Consider the following 12,427-nt stretch of genomic DNA (forward strand, 5'->3'; position numbering starts at 1 on the left):
TTTATGATTTAGTCGAAAGGCCTACGTCACGGCGGCTCCGGAGAACTTGCCCGGGATTATACGAGAGGTTATATAAGAAAAACGACCACGGTAGTCGTGATAGGTGTTGATATATTCACATATCGTTAATTTTTAAAAAGTTACCCGTGCATTTGATATCCCAAACAGCATGGCAAATAAATCATACAAGCTATGAGGGTCACAACTGCAGCTTTAGCACAAGTAGAAGGCGCCATAGGTACCTACCAATAGCCAGTGCGTAAATGAATCCGGAAAGACAATTCTGCTTTGTGAAGCATTCTAATGCTTCGTGAATTCGCGTTGATGGGTAAACGTGTCTGCAAGAGTTCTAGTATAAAGGACAACATTCAACGTATAACGTAATACATGCAACAATATTTAAAGCGAAGCTTTATAGGCTCTCAAGTTTCGGCGGTGGTGGTGGGGGTGGTTTCACGCTGAAAAGGGGGCTGATCCTCGTGATAGTGCGTAGAGGGTCCAAGCTCATTTAAAAAGTGCTGCTTCAACAAAGCTACCACTTGGGCGTACGAGAGTTCGTTCACCTTGGCCGGTATTTTGTAGCGATGCCTTATGACTTTTTCTGTACTGGTCTTATCATCCACCTGCTCACGGCCGGCTGATCCCGTTGATAACGCGAGCGGACCGTCGCTCTGACCCCTCACAAAGCGCGATAAGCGCGAAAAGGCATTAGCACCGGAAAGGCATCGCTATAAAATACCGGCGGTTGTCTGGCGTGCATCGTGCGCCAAATACGTCCACGGTGTGGGTGGTCAGCGCTGCAACCAAAAGGGCCCGCTTCCTCTTGTCGTCCGTGACGCCATTGCCTTCAAAGAAGGCCTGCAGTCGAACTTGGTAAGCTGGCCACTTGTCGCTCGTCTCGTCAAACTGCGGTGGGCTGGCATATCCTCCCATGGTGCCGAAGGCAGTGGCGTACCAAGTGGGCGGCACATTGTTATCCCATCTTCGTCGCCACTGAAGAATACGGACGATGCACAAGCGCTATCGTTGAATCAGTCCAGAAGGAAGCAACACATGACACGTACCTCAGCTATTTCCTGAATTTATTGCCATAATCTCGCCGCCAAAAGACACGCAAGCAACTCTAAACGCGGTAGAGAAATCGTCTTCAGTGGTGCGAGGCGAAGGCTTGCTAACAAGACGCCGGACTGGTAAAACCGCCGTCGGCTAGTTGTCGACGTACAAACACCAACTCCGTATGCCTGAGGGCTGGCGGCAGCGAAGAAATGTATTATCCTACCTCCATTGGTTGAGCGATGCCAGTGAGACGCAACGTTGATTGTGAAGGGTAGACAGGACAGGCAGTTCCCATACCCAGTTCTTCCAGAAATCCTGAACGTTCGGTGGAAAGGCTGGTCCGAAGCGATGCCCTGCCGCCATAGCCGTTGAAAAAGGAGTCGAGCTCTCACGTGAAATGGAGCAACGAAGCCCAATGGGTCGAATAGCCTGGAGAAGGCTTGTAAAGTAGTCCTCTTCGTTGATGGCTGAGTTGAAAGGTACCAGAGGACGGCTTGCGTGGTGAGGATGATGTCATCGAATGAGCAGTCTCAAAGCAGACCAAGTACTTTGGACTTCGAGCTCTGCTCACTAACATTCTCAAGTGAGATGCCGTCGTTTAGATACTGAGTACAGGATAGGTGGAAGTTCAGCACCATTTTCTGTGTTCCATTCCTGCATCGGTAATAATGGCATTTGCTTCCCGGTAGATCTCCAGAGCCTCTAGGTTCACTTCAATAAACTCTGTGCGGCCACATAGCGTGAAATTCACCCTTCTACATTGGTAATGCCATGTGTGCCAGGCACCGCAGAATGTGTACGCGTCTGACTCTTCATTTTCGGGGCAAGGAAGAGATAGCTGCTGCGACAGGTCTTGACGTATAAGCGTGTGTTGGCTTCCAGTGTCAAGGATCAGTCGTACTTGCACGCGGCCATGGCTCCCGGACACCCACACTGTGGCTGTCTGGAGCAACACAGGCGACGAGCGCGTGCTGCTTGCAGGAGCTGTTACCCGCCTTTCTCGCGTGCCCGCCTCTCGGTTTTCAGCTCCGACAGAAGCAGTGGATTGAGGACTGCGGGTGACATCACCATCATGAGCCTATATTTATGTCCACTGCAGGACGAAAGCCTCTCCCTGCGATTTGCAGGGAGAGGTCCTGCGCATAAGCAACTATCCTGCGCATAAATCCTGCGTCGCGAAATCGGCAGGGAGAGGTCCATATGATTTGGCGCGTATGTTGTAGCGCTAGGCGACTGCACGCGATTACAATAGCGTGCGACGTGGCCTGCGTAACCGCACGCAAAACAGATAGGCCAGTTGTCAGATGTACGCCACCGATTCACTGTGTTGGGCCCCGTCCATGTAGGAGGACGCGTTGTGCAGGTCCACTGGTGATATGGTGGCATGGCGGGCTGTGGTCGGGGCACAGTGAAGACGTCGGCGTGAGAGGCCCACCTTGAGGGAAGGGGTGGGGCCTGGCGACGACTTCCGCGTAGCTGAGTGGTGCCGCTGGAGAGATCTGTTGGGGCCTGCCGACGACTTCAGCGTAGCGGAGAGGTGCACGATGGCAATGGCCACCTGAGGCGGCAGATCGGCCATCGGTGCTCGTTCCATGAGAATGTCGTGCGATCAACGTCGCAGCAAATGGCGCTGCGGCGTAACTGGGGCTATGCTCGTCGGGCTGCCCCTGTCGCTGCTGGGGCTCGCCACGTGCCTCGGCCGCCTGGGCACGGTCTCCTGGCCGGGGCTCTGCTCGACCGCAGCCTGCCACACGGCCGCGATGTTGTTGTTGTTGTTGTTGTTGTTGTTGCCTCAAAACATGGCGCTCAACATGTCGCTGAGCCGCAGCGCTGGACCCACTAGCGTCAGGCCAGACTAGAGCTGGACCCACTAGCGTCTCTCTTCGCTACAATATGTGTGTGTGTGTGTGTGTGTGTGTGTGTGTGTGTGTGTGTGCGTGTGTGTGTGTGCGTGCGTGCGTGCGTGCGTGCGTGCGTGTGTGTGTGTGTGTGTGTGTGTGTGTGTGTGTGTGTGTGTGTGTGTGTGTGTGTGTGTGTGTGTGTGTGTGTGTGTGTGTGTGTGTGTGTTTGTGTGTGTGTGGAGTTCTGCGGATGCAGCGTTTCATAAATTGAAAGAAGTGCAGGTGCACGTCGTCAAATAAAGAAAAAACATTTCATTGCGGCGTTTCAGTCGGGGTAAGGACTTCATCGAGCGTCTCTAATGTAACTTAGTAGTGACGGTAAAGAAAACAGCAGCGACACTATGAGCTACGAAACTAGCTTTTTATGGGGCGAACTTTTGCCCATAAAAACAGACTACACTCCAAGCACGACGACAGCGGCGAATACAGTCGGCGATCGTCGAAATGTGATCTGCGGGTCAAGCGCTCCGGCTTTTATACATCAGTCGACGAAAGTTCAAGCATAATCACTGGTGCCCACATGCCTACCAGAAACTACTACACCATTCGTGATGCGCATGCAATCTCACTATACAAGGTGCGGCGGGAGCATACACAACAGATAGAATCAACCAGAACATTCGAGTAAAGTTGCGCTGAGGGATAACGTTTAACATTTGTCAGCCGATGAACAGCGATCACTGGGGAAAGATAAACAAGTGCATGTGTTAATGCCCATCTCTTAATAAGCATCGTCCCGATGCTGCAAACAAACACCAAAGTGAAAACAAAACCCCACACAACAAAGAAATCAAGTCCCTAACTTCGCCAACGAGCGTAGAAAGGCGCATGACGCACCATGTGGACGCCTCCAGGTCGAGCGCGACGCCGCTGTGCATTGCGAAATGCCGTCTGGCAGCACCTCATAGCGCAGTGCGCTAGTACGTTGGATGATCTTGTAGGGTCCGAAATAGCGCCGTAACAGTTTGTCGCTAAGTCCACGCCGGTGTATCGGAGTCCAGACCCAAACGCGGTCGCAGGGCTGGTTTTCCACGTAGCGTCGACGAAGATTGCAATGGAACTGTTGGTCCTCTGCTGGTGAGCAGGCAGGTGAGCTGTAGGGCTTCTTCGGCGTGCTGGTGATAGGCGACAACGTCGAGGTTCCCTTAGTTGGTGACGTGCGGCAGCATGCTGCCGAGTGTCGTCGTCGGGTTCCAGCCGTAAGCCAGCTTTAACGGCGTGATCTGCATTGTTTCTGGCACTGCCGTGTTGTAAGCAAAGATTACGTACGGCAGGACGGCATCCCATGTCTTGTACTCGACGTCGATGTACATTTCTAGCATGTCGGCGAGGGTCTTGTGCAGCCGCTCCGTAAGACCATTCTTTCGCGGGTGGTGGGCTGTTGTCCTCCTGTGGCTTGTCTGGCTGTATTGCAGAATGGCTTGGGCAAGCTCTGCAATAAACGTCGTTCCTCTGCCGGTTATGAGGACCTGTGGGGCACCATCTCGCAGCACATGGCTCCTCACAAAAAATTTCGCCACTTCGGTTGCACTACCTTTCGGCAGAGCTTCCGTTTCATCGTAGCGGGATAAGGTAATCCGTAGCCACGACGATTCACTTATTTTTGGATGATGACATCGGAAATGGCCCCACCAAATTTCGGCAAGGAGGCTCGATCAAAAATGATCGGCAAGGAGGCTCGATCGGCTCTAGTAAACCCGCTGACCTTGTCGGTGGTGTCTTGCGTCACTGGCAGTCACGGCATGTGTGACGTAGTGGGTGACGTCAGCGGTCAGGCGCAGCCAGTAGTACTTGTATTCTTGCGAGCGTACGGGAAAATCCCAAGTGCCCGGCTTTCTGATCGTTGTGCAGGGCGTGCATGACGTCTGGCCGGAGCACTGCGGGCTCAGCGTGCAGCTAGTTTGCACGTACTCGGGAAAAGTTCTTTTTTTACGAGATGGTCGAAGTTGGATGAAAACGAAGACAGTCCACGCCGAAATACCTGAGGGACAAGATCGATCTTGCCTTCTATGTACTGCACAAGGCTGCGTAACTCCGGATCTGCTCATTGCTGTTCAGCGAAGCCGCCTGTGGTTATTGTTCCTAGTTTAAAGGGGGTTTATTGGAGTTGTAGAGCGGCAGCGACCAACGCAGCACCAGCAGGTAGGACGTAGCCAGAGAGCGTACTGGGTACGAGCCACACGATGACAACGGGGCTGTTCAGGGTGCCGATCTTTCTCACAATCACCCCCTGGTATGCAAGGGTAGCCATTCTGGCGACCTAGGGAGAGTTCAGCGGATTGTTGTACGGCTTGAGCCGGTCGAGGTGTATAGTCTCTTGCCCGCTTTGACGGAAATTGGAAAATGGCGACACGGGTTCAACCACGTAATTACCTGGTGATGTTTGCGGAACCACGCGGTAGGTCCCGTGGAACTTGGGACGGAGCTTTGACGAAAGGCCAGTAGCAGCAACAGGCGGGACCCAAAGTCAACCAAGGGAGTCGATGGCGAAAGGGTGAGGAGCTGGTTTGCGGATATGACGCTTTTTTGGAGTCACTGCATGTTGAGCAGACGTCAACCAACGGGCAAATTGTCAGAATTTCTCGGCGTGCTGAGCGACCGTAGCAACAGGTGAGCAGTCGGCAGGGTCCGGACGGCACGGGAGAACCGTATCAATGGTGCTGGAAGGCTTGCGGCCGTAAAGCAGAAAGAATGGTAAGAACTCGGTATTGGCTTGGGAGGCAGTGTTATATGCGCGTGTGACGAATAGAAGTACAAGATACCAGTTGGAGTGGTCTGACGCCACATACTTGATAGCATGTCACCAAGAGTTCTGTTGAATCGTTCTGTTAAGCCATTCGCCTGTGGGTGATAAGCGGTAGTTGTGCGGTGAATAATTTGGCATTCCGGATAGGAGTGACTGCAGCACGTCCGAGTGGAATACGCGACCCCGATCGCTCAGCAGTTCACGAGGTGCACCATGGCGGAGAACAAAGTTGTGTAGAAGGAACGAGGCGACGTCTTTTGCTGATGCGGCAGGCAAGGCGGCGGTTTCAGCATATCGTGTCAAATGATCTACGGCGACGACAATCCATCGGTTTCCAGAGCCAGTAGATGGAAAAGGCCCGTATCCCTTACAAAAATGAGTTTAGACTGTCTGTAGAATGTCTATTGACTACTTGTAGACAACTTTGCCTTTTTATAGATTTGTTCTTTTGTAGATACATAATCTATAGACTGTCTATAGACAAAAGTTGATAAGATATTTATTTATCTTTGTCTACTCACATTCTATAGACAGTCCATAGAAAAAAGTCGATAAGATGTTTGTTTCTTCTTGTCTACTTCCTCTCTATAGACTATCTATAGAAAGAAGTCGATACAGTCTTTATTTATTCTTGTCCATTCATTGTCTATAGATTGTCTATAGACAAAAATTGATGATTTTTATTTTTTTTGTCTACTCCCATTCTATAGTCGGTCTACAGAAAGAAGTCGATAAGATGTCTGTTTATTTTTGTCTACTTCCTATCTATAGACCAGCTATAGAAAAAAGTCGATACAGTCTCTATTTATTCTTGTCCATTCATTGCCTATAGACTGTCTATAGACAAAAGTTAATAAAATTTTTATTTCTTTTTGTCTACTCCCATTCTATAGTCGGTCTACAGAAGGAAGTTGATAAGTTGTTTGTTTCTTATTGTGATCTTCCGCTCTATAGACTACGTATAGACCAAAGTCGATACCGTGTCTATTTGATCTTGTTCATTCTGTGTCTAAGGACAGTCTATAGGCGACAGTCGATAAGGTGTTGATTATTTTTGTAAACGCCCGGTTTATAGATTTTCTGTAGGCGAAAGTTGATAAGGTGTCTACTTCTTTTATCTATTCCCCGTCTATAAATTTAGTCTTGACAAAAGTCGTTAAATTGTGTTTTTTTTCTATATTAGCTGTCTATACGCCGTTTATATGCAAAAGTTTTTCTGTTTGCTATTTCGTTAGCCGATTGCCAGTTTATAGAATGTCTACAGAGAAAAGCAAAAAAGGTCACCATGGCATCTCTGTCATTTAATTACGCAGTCCTTAATTATTATTTTACCAGATAATTACGTGTTTAAGAGTCTGCTCGCCGAGTTTCACCCAGTATTGCACTGGTTTTTAACAAGTAACCTCTGGGCCCGGCACCCTAGTTAGTCGGGAATGCATCCCCGACGATAATGTTTCCTTGCGAACCACACGCAGGCGGAATATATACTTATATGTGATTGAAATTATTTTTTAATGGTTTCCTATATCCCCCCCCCCGCCCAATGAAGGCTATAGGGTGGGACATCACCAAAGATCATGTTAACTCGAGCGAACAGACCGTATACCGATTGCGGTAAGCTGTGAGATGAACTAAAGTACATGCCGATATTGTAAAAGTCTTATTGCTTCAGGTTTACTTGCCGTCTATAGACAAAAGTCGTTAAACTCGGCCCAACCCGTGTACACTGTAACCAAGCGGAGGTACAGGCAGATGATACGGAGCTTCGTTTGATATAAGCCACTGGGATTGTATATACTGCTGACATTTCTTTAAAGCCTTTTTGTAGAGTTTATTATAGACATGGTGTATATACTTCCGCATTTGTTCACCACATTATATGACCTCCGTAGTCGCTCTCGGCAATCCCAAGACAGTCTTTACAGTTGTTTTTCATAGCATTACTTTTGCGGCAGTAAAATAAAGAAAGCAAAATGCCGATCCAATCATGTAAATAGAGGTTATGAATGCCAGTTTTAGCGAGAAGCGGATTACAAATAGGCATCATGCTAACAGCACAGAGACTTGTAATGTGTATAGCTGACAATGCAGAATTTTCTAGTGTGCGATGAACCGATGTCCCGTATGTAGTGTGGGCCTTATGTGTCGTCTGATTCTCAGATACTCTTTAGGTTCTCCCACTATCTAGGCTGCATCACTAACATCGGGTGGTTTTTCGCAGACTGATATCCCGCGCTATAAATTCAATGAAGCTTCTCGTTCACTTACAATGTGCGCCAGATACTCTGAGCCCACCCAGTCCTTTCCAGGCGCTATATGCCTGTGCGGCCGAGCATATGCGTACGTCATTAGTGTATTGATTGCTTTGACATATCACCGGAACAGACAAATGTGCCCTAACATGTGCGCAGGTATCCCATTTGGCGGTGCGTTGGAAGCTATGCTAGAAATGCACTGCATTACTCGTCGTCGTTGGCCCTAATGCTAGCGCCTGACGTGCGTGCTAACGGTTTTTACAAACACTGCGTTCATCCAAGTGGGCGCTCTTGCTCCATGCGATAGTTCACAGCGTTTGTAATCAGCGCGCCAAGGCATTTCCTTCTTCCATGGAAAGAACTGAAAAATGGAAGGTAAATGCAACCGGCTTCGCGCGCATGGAACGCAGAGAGAGAGAGAGAGAGAGCGACAATAAAACAAAAAAAAAAACAAGGGCAAAGGCGCTCGGATACAGCTCGGATTTCTCGGAGCACGCACGCCGTCGGCGGCCTGGCCCCTGCGTATGCGCAGCGGCAGCAACGGCGGCGCGCCATCTCTCCGCGTCGATTTGAATTCTCAACGGCTGCGCCAGGCAAGTCAACGCTTGTTGCTGCTGGTGAGCTGCCTGCGCCTTGGTGTCTGTGTATTCGTCTCAATTTTGTGGCATCACACGTCAACTGCACTGAACGGTAAGTTTTAGCGAAGATGTTTTCCGTCACTAGCTCATGACTAGGTGAACGTATTTCGTAGCGCGAACCGGCTGCATGTAATGTAGGCGACCCGGGCGTAGCGCCGATTTGTCGTTTGGTTTGTAAACGGGCTCGGGTTCTCGATTCTACTATAGGGAATGTTTAACGGCAAGCGATCGCTCGCGCTTGTTCATTTTACCGTCATTGTCAATGTCCGTGAAAAAGCAAATACACCATGTTTAACGTGGATACTGAGCAGAATATAAGCGCGGATTGTGTGTGTTAAGCGGCGTACTGTGGGCAGGTCTCCTTTTGTGGTGCTCGATCGGCGGCCATAAACGCCGCGCTGCCGGTCTAATAAAACTCATCTAAAGCGCTTTATGTATATACCTCGAAATTGTGCTAGAGTGACGAACTGTCTAAAAGAGACGTACAATTGAATAAATGCTAGCGCACTCAGATGAAAGGCCGTGTTTGCGGGGCATGCATCAGCAGCGTGTGCTGCCGTTTTCGTAAGTCAAAAGTAGGCGTATTTATGGAGCTCCTGGCAACTAGTATAAATATATATAACCGCAAAAGCTTTCAGAGCACGAAACTCGCGATAACCAGGGAAAGCTTGCAGGGAAAGCTTGCAAAAACATCAGGGAAATTGAAATTGTCAACATAGGCATGCTGTCTTGTTATTTCCATACAATGTTTACAGAGAATCGCTGTCTTAAACATAATCTTGAAGCATTTCACCTCCCTCCCAAAAATTACAAATTGGTACCATGCAGTTTCTGAAAAAGATATGAAAGTGAAGCATGCTGACATGGGGCATTTCTTACTCAATCTTTTTTGCATTACCTAAGTGTCCTGAACCTCGAAACTGTAGAAAAAATACTTATGGTATAGAGCGCCTTCAATTATTTACTGTGGTAGCATTCATTGTAATGACAGTTTCAGTTTTGTTTCCCCAGAAGGTGCATATGTGTCGTGCCAGAACACAGAAAGTGCTCACGGGGTATTTATGGTGCTCATGTGGTATACCTAACTTGCAACCGTGTCAGCATGCCCAAAAGGTATGATTATCTATAGGAAACTAAGTGACCATATCAACACAATGAATCCATCTGCCTTCTATTGAAGTTATGGCCAATTATCTATCAGTTAAGAGTACTAGAAAAGACATTTAAATGTGTGTTAAGGAAAATAAATTACAATCTTTGGCAAGATACGTTCAATGCTCCACTCACTCTTCTGAACAGATCATTCCGCGCGGGTATATTTAATTACCAGCCAAACATGTAAAGAGTCCAACTGGGTAGCCTAGTTTCAGCAATTAATATAGAGATCATTTGGGTTAATTAAGTACATTAATGTGTCATATGGCCTTGTCGTAAAATGCAACAAACTGTTGCTGGCGCCAGCAGAAATTGTAACAGTTTAATTGCTCATCATACGGTAGAGTGAAACATTATGCGATGGTACTGTTCTGGATTGACAAGCAGCCATTAGGCATAGTTAAACCGTATTAAGGATTGACTTAAGTGGTTTGAGCAAATATATTAAGCTGCTTAATGAACGTACAAAGAATACACAATTGTTATTTTTCCCTCACATTGTTGTATCTACATATTTGCAGCATGCACCTGCAACACCTTCGGAACGGCTGACACGAAGGTCCAGGCCAGCCTGACAACGATGCTTGCCAAGGGGAAGCAGCTGTAAATATGTAAATATTCTCTTTTGATGATAGCATAAGACATGCATTTTAATAAATTAATGTGTTGTATTGTTCAATAAAAACAGTTAATTCAATATCGGTGCACTTATTTTCTTTTTTGTACTGCATGAGTCTGCACTAGTGGAATTGCTTGAAATATTTGTTTCTGCAACATATGAGAGTGCAGCCGGTTCAGGATCATTATTAATCTATTAACATGAATGCATAAATGCAGATGGGAAGAAACAGGTGCACAACAATAATATACGTTCAAAATTTTGTTGCCGCCATATGTAAACAAAAATTTTAACTAACTTGTAGATAGTAGATTTCATTAAAGCGAATGCATTGCATGGGACTAAACTTTCTTCAATGTGCAATTACACAAATGCTCATGCAGTTTCACATAATGATTCACGGCTGCGTACATTTTAGATTTTTGACTGCTTCCATCTGCATGCATGCTTTTCTATGTACAGTTCCCTATGTATGTTCCCATATGCATACTGGATACAATAAATTTTTATGGACATTTCCAATAAACTGCTTATTAGCAAACCCCAGCAGCGAGTGTTTATAGAATAACATTGCCTGCCGAAACATACTTGGCAAAATGTGGTGTATTGTCTAGTATATATGGTGTCCCAGTAATTTTAGCCAAGCTGTTCAATGAAAAAGAAAGGTTACAAAACAACTCGATGCAAGATATATGATCACAAAAGACCTACAGAACAGACCTCTGAATTCAAGGCCGAATGCACGCCATAGGTGTTAAAATCGGATCTTATTGCACCGTCTTTTCTTAATATTATTTTTCATTGAACAGCTTCACTAAATTTAAGTTAGCTGGGGCACCCTGTAAAATTATAAGGCTGAAGTCTATAGATTTGCTATAGACTGATCTACAGGAACTCTCTGTAGGCAGACTATACCACATTCTACAAAAAGTGTAAGGCCATAAGTCCATAGACAGACTATAGACTGGTCTATAGGAATAGTTTATAGTCTATAGACATTTTATAGACTTATGTCTACAAAAGTAAAATTATATAAGCCTATAGACTTTTGTCTATAGACACTCTGCAGGCATTTGTCTACAAAAGTGAATTTTCATTGATCTATAGACCGTCTATAGTCAGTCTATAGAATCAGACATTTTGTAGACTAGTCTAAAAAAAGTGTATGGCCATAATTCCATAGTCTGTCTATAGAGTGGTCTATAGGAATAGTCTATGGATAGTCTATAGACGTTTGTAGATATTTTATAGGCTTACATATACAGAAGTAAAACTGAATAAGCCTATAGACTTTTGTCTATAGACATTCTGCAGACATTTGTCTACAAAACTGAAATTTTATTGATTTATAGACAGTCTATAGTCAGTCTATAGACTCAGACATTTTGTAGACTAGTCTACAATTAGTGTATGGCCATAAGTCCATAGACTGTCTGTACCCTTACGAAAATGTCAGATATGGACTGATATGAAAAAGGCCATATATGGGCATATTAAAAATTGGGCAGATATGGCCATATATGGCATATAAGGGCCATATATGGCCATATCTGCCCAATTTTGAATATCCCCATATATGGCCCCCTTATATGCTATATATGGCCATATCTGCCCAATTTTTAATATGTCCATATATGGGACCCTTATATGCTATATATGGCCATATCTGCCAAATCTTTAATATGCCCATATATGGGACATTTCTATATAAGGCCACTTCTAAAGTTTTAGTATGTCCATATATGGCGCTCTTATATACAGGGTGTTTCAGCGAACACTTTCAAAATATATTTAAGGTGGCCTGTGGCAGATAACCCAATTCTAGTTAATGAGCTGGCCTAATCGAAGAGGCGGACATTACTTGCACAAAAAATTGAAATGCATAATCGACTACAATCAACAAAAATTCACTAATTCAGTTTTTAACTAATTACCTGATGGCCCATATTGCAATTTACAAATTGAAGCCGGGGAGTTCGCAAGGCGATCCACTTGGAACGAATTCTCGGGATGACACCAGTTTCGGGATATTAATTCGCGAACTTTGCGGAGAAATG

This window comes from Dermacentor silvarum, chromosome 8, assembly GCF_013339745.2.
Source record: "Dermacentor silvarum isolate Dsil-2018 chromosome 8, BIME_Dsil_1.4, whole genome shotgun sequence".
NCBI lineage: Eukaryota > Metazoa > Arthropoda > Arachnida > Ixodida > Ixodidae > Dermacentor > Dermacentor silvarum.